This window comes from Montipora foliosa, chromosome 6, assembly GCF_036669935.1.
Source record: "Montipora foliosa isolate CH-2021 chromosome 6, ASM3666993v2, whole genome shotgun sequence".
In the NCBI taxonomy this organism is placed as follows: domain Eukaryota; kingdom Metazoa; phylum Cnidaria; class Anthozoa; order Scleractinia; family Acroporidae; genus Montipora; species Montipora foliosa.
The window spans coordinates 22,159,329-22,166,828 of NC_090874.1; the positions used below are offsets into that span (position 1 = coordinate 22,159,329).

The following is a 7,500-nucleotide window of genomic DNA, read 5'->3' on the forward strand; positions in this document are numbered from 1 at the left end:
TGTTCTTTTTGGAGGAAATTTTTGTACAGAATGGCCCTAAACTGACTAAGCTGCTCAAAAACAGACTGAGAGGGGCAAGTGGAAAAAGGAAATAGAACAAAAAACAAAACAAGAACACGAACAAGAACAGAAAAAGCTGAAAATTTCTGCAAAATCCACGCAATCCACTTTTTCCACCATGATTAGGAAAAAAGCTTGAGGAATACTTCCAGTGCTGCTAGACAGTCGAAAGAAGGATTTTGCGGATTTCGCGGAAATTTGGCGGGGTTGTGTTGAGGCCTTATGTGCCACATGGCACGAAGAAGATAGGTAACAGGTATCTGAAAGCAGCGAACGGCTAACTGCACGCGTCCGAAAGCGATCGCACGGGCCGAAATCTCTGGATGAGTCGTCTGGCACGACGCTCCGGTGCCATTTCCAGAGGTACTGCGTTTTTCTCTCTTGTTCAAACACTCTGTCAGCGCAAGCGTAAATGTTCTGGCTCTCCAATACGTACCATACCAAAAAGAGATGTTGGCTTTTACAAGGAATTGACATTTCAGTTGATTCTACAGGAATAAACGTAAGAGCCGTTCTGATCTTCTTGGGGTGCAGGGATGGCGCAATGGTGAGAGCACTCGCCTCCTACCAATGTGGCCCGGGTGCGATTCCCAGACTCAGCGTCATATGTGGGTTGAGTTTGTTGGTTCTCTACTCTGCACTGAGAGGTTTTTCTCCGGGTACTCCGGTTTTCTCCTCTCCTCACAAACCAACATTTGAGTTTGTGTTAATCGTTAATTTCAGTTTACAGTCTCCCCAATTACTGTTCCAGCGCTAAAACGACTAGACACTTAAATAAAGTTCCTTTCCTTTCCTTTTCCTTTCTCAAGACAGAGGTGAGAGATGGTTTCATGCAGACTGCGACGCTTAAAATGCGGATGTGGACGAATTCCAAGACCTAACGATACAATTTGGGCAAGTTTTAAGAGCTGAAAATTTCAATTGATATTTGCTGGTTGGACTGGGTGTTCCGACACTTATAAAAAAATCTATGAAATGGGAATCCGAGGACTTTCCTGTTCGTGGAATGAAATAATCACTCAGAGTTCTTTTTTGGGCGTAAACGAGGCAACTTGAGAAGCACAAGAGTGGCCCTCGTCAAATGGCTGGAAAGAGTGAGAAGAAAATTTCTAGCCAGTTACCTAGGAGTAGACCTGGTGTGTGCCTGTAATTATTTACGGTTAATTGTTACTTTGTTTTTGTGGGGATTGTGCCCTGATGGACTTTTGCATTTTATCCATGCTCTTAATATATGTTCCACACTGGACTTTGTAGCTTAGTTTACGTTCCGTTCTGATAGTGGATTATTTTTGACTGGCTCTGGACCCTTTTCACTTTTTACCTGGGCCCTTTGGCCCTTGTAGATAAAATTTTATTTTATTTATAAGAAGAAACCAAGGTCTAGGGCTTGGGGATACTGACTAAAACGTTTCATTCCGTTTTAAGGCTACATTAGGGATCTTTTGAATGGAAGTAGACAATAATCCGGATTTTTCTAGTCATATATCAAATGTGCGCAAAAAGATTAATAGTCAGCGTAACGTTATGATGCGCTTCGAAACCTTAGAGAGCAAGGCCATGGTGAGCATGAAATATTTTCTCTCTTCTGTGCACTGCTTGTGTGTTTCAAGACTGCTTAGGTGTCAGTAATAATACGAGTAATGCTGTCCTAGTAGGTGCTTCCACTAGGTTTTCAGAAATGCACAGCAATGCAGCAACTCAATCTTAACAGATAAATGTATTTTGACCTTTCCATCGCTTTTTCGGCATTCCGTCATCGATAACGGCGCCGTGTTGTGATCTTTTCAGCAATTAAGCGGTCTCTCAAACATTAACATGCTGGCACCGCGTTACGAAATCCCCCAAGGTCTGCTATTTCGGCAAGGCAACAAAGGTAGGGTACATCATTAAAAGGTAAGCTCTGCTGGTATTCAAAGTCTTCAAAGGGCAAGGTTCGTTAATAAAGTCACAATATCGGAATGAATTTAAAAAGTATGTGTAGTGTTACGTCGCATAAACCCGTTAAAGTACTGATCTGGGAGAAAGGTGAAAAATCAGGGAGGAAGGGGAAACAGCCAAAAAAAATATGGAGGAGGGAGAAAAATGAGTTTAAAACTAGGGAGACAAGATATTTGCCTCCCCGTTCCTCTCCCCTCTGTTTAAATTAACAAATACACCAATACATGACTAACGTTTCATGATTAACCTGAGAATTAGGGAAAAAGACGTTCGAAGGTGTAATAGCTGTTGAGTTTTATTCCTCAGTTATCGAGTTCCATAAGTATAAAGCTTAAAAATGGTTTGCTTTAAAATCAGAAAAGAACCAATTCACCGTTGCTGTTAAGAAAAGTGTATGCCAGGCAAAACAAGTTGCATCTCCGTAGCCTAAAAGTTAAGAAATAATTTGTCTGTGTTTAAATTCAACAAATACACCAATACATCACTAACGTTTCATGTTTAACCGGAGAATTAGGGAAGCAGACGTTCGAAGGTGTAGTAGCTGTTGAGTTTTATTCCTCACTTATCGAGTTCCATAAGTATAAAACTTAAAAATGGTTTGCTTTAAAATCAGAAAAGAACCAATTCACCGTTGCTGTTGAGAAAAGTGTATGACAGGCAAAACAAGTGCATCTCGGTAGCCTGAAAGTTAAGAAATAATTTGCCTTTGTTTAAATTAACAAATACACCAATACATCACTAACGTTTCATGTTTAACCTGAGAATTAGGGAAAAAGATGTTCGAAGGTGTACTATAGCTGTTGAGTTTTATTCCTCACTTATCGAGTTCCATAAGTATAAAACTTAAAAATAGTTTGCTTTAAAATGAGAAAAGAACCAATTCACCGTTGATGTTGAGAAAAGTGTATGCCAGGCAAAACAAGTTGCATCTCGGTAGCCTGAAAGTTAAGAAATAATTTGTGTTTAAATTCAACAAATACACCAAAACATCACTAACGTTTCATGTTTAACCGGACAATTAGGGAAGCAGACGTTCGAAGGAGTACTAGCTGTTGAGTTTTATTTCTCAGTTATTGAGTTCCATAAGTATGAAACTTAAACATGTTTTGCTGTAAAATCAGAAAAGAACCAATTCACCGTTGCTGTTGAGAAAAGTGAGTGCCAGGCAAAACACGGTAGCCTGAAAGTTAAGAAATAATTTTCCGTTTTTTAATTGCAAGATGCTGGCCGTTGTAAACCGTGTTTTAGAAAATATTTCAAATTGATTTTTTGTGCCTCTGGACTATTTTGACATGTCACTCAAAATTAATTTAAAGTCCTTTGAAATATTTGTCGTCATTAAATACTTTATAATTCAAGTCATCAATTCAATTTTTCTGTTGCTTCCAAGACCAAACTTTACGATCAACTGACAGTACGAGCATGTAATTACAGTCCTTAATTGATGAATGTTATGATTGAAACGGAAAAGTTAAACTTAACCACTGCTCCAACAGCCAAGGATAACATCAATCTGAGATCCTCACCTCCAAAGCACTAACCTGAATACGTTGTTGCTTCAATCGTTTCATATCCTATCATTTTGGCGATGAACAGACGGGCCGATGAATTTTACTTCACGTTCATTGCTAATGGAGTCTTCAACGCTCTTCTATGTTTGACAGCGACCATTTTGAACAGTATTACAATTCAAGCGATAAGGCGAACTTCATCGTTACCAAAGCCGTTAAAAGCCTTTCACTTGAGCTTGGCTGTTTCTGATCTTTGTGTTGGGTTGATTGTCCACCCTCTATACAGTGTCGCACTTTTGATTGCATGGTCGCAAAACAGCACAATTTTACAGGACAAGACCATTACGGCATTTGTAGTCACTAGTTATTTCTTATTCTACGCCTCGTTCCTAAGTGTGTTGGCGTTAACAGTTGACAGATTCTTAGCAATTACTTTTCACCTCAGATATCAAGAAATTGTGACTCATAATCGTGCGGTTTTTGTGGTGATCTTATTGTTATTGGTCAGTGGATTTCTCTCGACTGTTGTTTTGTGGTTCAAGCGGGAGGAATATAAAAGAGCATTAAAAATTCAAAAAGTTTGTGAAATACTTTGCCCCATAATCATCGCGATTCTCTATTGCAAAATCTATTTAACAGTTAGACGGCACCGAAAGCAAATTCAAGTGCTGCAAGTTCGAGAGCAGAATGGGAGAGAAAGAGCAAATGCTGCGAGGCGCTTTAAATTAGCAGGAAGCACATTTTGCGTCTACTGGGTCTTCGTAGTTTGTTACTTACCTTACATCTGCATTAATATTGTTCACATAAACTCTGGACCTAGCAAGACCATACTCCATTTCGGATATTACTTTTGGACTTTGGTGCTGCTCAATTCATCTCTGAATCCATTAATTTACTGCTGGAAGATGAGGGGCATACGACAATCTGTCATCGATATTTTGCTTGTCTGTTACAATTACTTTGGTAGATAAGCAAGTTCGACTAAGGGCCAAGTCGCACTAGAGGACAAAACTGTTAAACCGTAAATCTTATTTCAAATCTAGTTTCTAGGTAGAAAATATAGTTCAGTAAAATCATCATCAATTAACTCACAGCATTGTAAATTGTGGTGTTTAGCTTAAGAGACATTTGGCGACGAGGGCGGTGATAAGTGGAATACCAAAGTGGTTGCGGATTAAAATTTGCGCGGTTATTTCGTTCTAACAACCGGAATGTCAGCGCCTGGAGAGCAAACGAGCGGCTCGACCACATCAACGACTCCCACTGATCCTGGCGGAGCGACTGTGAAACAAGTCTTAGACATCCACGGCCTACCTCAAAGGGAGAGCCAAATTCACTTTTTGTTCCATGGAAAAGATGGAAACGTGCCTTTAACCTTTATGTGGCCTCGAAAGGAGTAACCAATGAAGGTCAGAAAATAGCATTGCTGTTACATTCGGGAGGTATGGAATTACAAGAGATTTACTACTCTTTAGCACCTGAGGATAACGAAACTACATTTAACAATTGTTTAGCAGCTCTGGATAACTATTTCACGCCAAAAGTCAACGTCCCATTTGAGCGACATGTATTTCGCCAGATGCAACAGACAGAGGGAGAAACCATCGATCAGTTTGTTTGCCGACTACACCAGAAAGCCATATCTTGTGATTTTGCTAATGCGGATGAAGCCATCCGAGACCAGATCATTGAAAAATGTAAAGATTCACGACTTCGTCGAAAATTTCTCGAAAAAGCGAGTGAGGCAACCTTGACAGTGCTACAGGAAACTGCACGAGTCCATGAGGCGGTCAACACTCAAATGCAGTCCATGGGAGGTCTTGAGCGAGTTAACAGAATGTTTCAAAAAGATCATCAAAGGAAAGAAAAGGAGAGAGGAGGAAAGAAGAAAAGAGGGTTTTGAAAGAAAGGAAATGCACCCGTTGTTGTAGAACTGGTCATTCTGAACGAGACAGGAGTTGTCCAGCACTCAGAAAAGCCTGTAACAAATGTGGTCTCCTTGGTCATTTTGTAGCCTGCTGCCGATCTAAAGTAGAAAAGAAACGTCCAGGTGAAAAATAGCGTTCAGATGGTGCTAATCAAATTCCAGAGGAGCCAGAAGAAAATTATTATGCTTTTGTTGTAAAATGTGGCGGTGACTTGAGTGGAGTTGCTGATTTGTGCATTGGGGGTGTGCAGCTTAAGGATGTCTTTATTAACTCAGGAGCAACATGCAATATTGTGGATCATGACACGTGGGAAAGTTTAAAACAGGAAGGTGTGAAATGCAGATCCCAAAGGTGCGAAAGGAAGCTGTTTGCTTACGGCCAAAGTGAACCCATTGAGGTAGTTGGAACATTTGAGAGTGAATTTTATCGTGCGGCATCTGGAGAGAGGTGTGTAGCCGCGTTTACCGCTGCGGAAAGCCATGGCAGAGCTTTGCTTGGAAGGGATACGGCAGAGAAATTGAACGTGCTAAGAGTTGGCTCTTCTAACTCACCCCAAGCATACTCTGTCACAAGTGAAGGGACATCTGTGGACATTGTTAAGAACTTTCCTGATGTTTTCACGGGAGTGGGTAAATTGAAAGATTACCAGCTGAAATTACATGTGAACAAAGATGTAAAACCTGTTGCACAACCTGTCAGAAGATTACCATTTGGTCTAAGAGAGAAAGTCGACAAGGAATTAGATGAATTACTAAAGGAAGACATAATCGAAAAAGTACCCAACGGCCCTACAGGATGGGTTTCACCTCTTGTGGTTGTCCCGAAACCAGATGGGGATATTCGCATCTGTGTCGACATGAGATGAGCCAATGAAGCAATTGAAAGGGAGAGCCACCCTATTCCTACCAACGAGGAAGTCCTGCACGATTTAAATGGGTCTACTGTTTTCAGTAAATTGGACTTGAATCAAGTAGAGCTCTATGGAGAATCATGTCAGATTACTACCTTCACTACGCACCGCGGTCTTTTTCGTTACAAGAGGTTAATGTTTGGCATAACCTCAGCTCCACAGAAATATCAGAAGATTTTCAAAGATGCTCTGATTGGTTGCAAAGGAATTAAAATTATTGCTGACGACTTAATCATCCACGGATGTGGAATCTGTGCCGTCTCAGAAAGTGTGGATTGACCTTGAATGAGAAGAAGTGCCAGTTCAGACTTCCAAAATTAACGTTCTTTGGACATGACTTGAGCAAACGAGGAATTTAACCAAGTGAGGAGAAGGTGTCTGCAATTCAAAATGCCAAGCCACCACAGAATACCGCAGAAGTCAGATCGTTTTTAGGGCTAGTACAATACCGTGTCAAGTTCCTGCCAGATTACACCCAGGTCGCCGAACCGCTCAGAATCCTTACAAGAAGGGATCAATATTTCATGTGGGGAGACGCCCAAGAGAAATCCTTCCGGAAGTTGAAAGATCTGCTAACCCAAGCAGATACACTCGCCTACTTCAAGAATCAATGCAGAACGCGAATAGTAGCCGACGCAGGTCCCACAGGTATAGGAGCTGTTCTCACTCAGCTACAAGATGGCATGTGGAGGGTGATCTCCTATGCATCGCGAAATCTTACCGACGTGGAAAGGCGCTATTCCCACACAGAAAAGGAAGGTCTTGCGTTGGCATGGGCTTGCGAGAGGTTCAAGCTGTATGTTTATGGTCGAGAATTTGAGCTAGAGACCGATCATAAACCTCTAAAGCACATCTATAACACGTCCTCTAAGTCGTCCGCACGAATAGAGCGATGGGTCCTTCGCTTGCAGGGATACAATTTCAAAGTGATTAACCGTCCTGGTAAGACCAACATCGCTGACGCCCTTTCAAGGTTAAATTCTATCTATCAGAAAGATCCCAGTGGCGAGGAAGCTGACTTTGTTAGAGTTGTTGTACAAGAAAGTACACCAATGGCTATGACTGCAAGAGAAGTTGAAAGAGATCCAGAAAATGATCCTGAACTGTGTAGTGTTAGATACTACCTACAAAGTGGTGACTGGTCTCAATGCAA

The 7,500-nt window shown here is 41.2% G+C and overlaps 1 long non-coding RNA gene across 1 annotated transcript in view; it reads right to left on the bottom strand.

The window, feature by feature from the left end:
• The window catches only part of LOC138006975 (uncharacterized), a 72,256-nt gene that overhangs the window by 36,091 nt on the left and 28,665 nt on the right, over window positions 1–7,500 (bottom strand). Inside the window, exons 2-3 of the long non-coding RNA XR_011123969.1 lie at window positions 2,628–2,679; window positions 2,372–2,424 (exon numbers count right to left, since the gene is read on the bottom strand). This is a non-coding gene — a long non-coding RNA (uncharacterized lncRNA). The remainder of the gene's footprint in view (window positions 1–2,371; window positions 2,425–2,627; window positions 2,680–7,500) is intronic.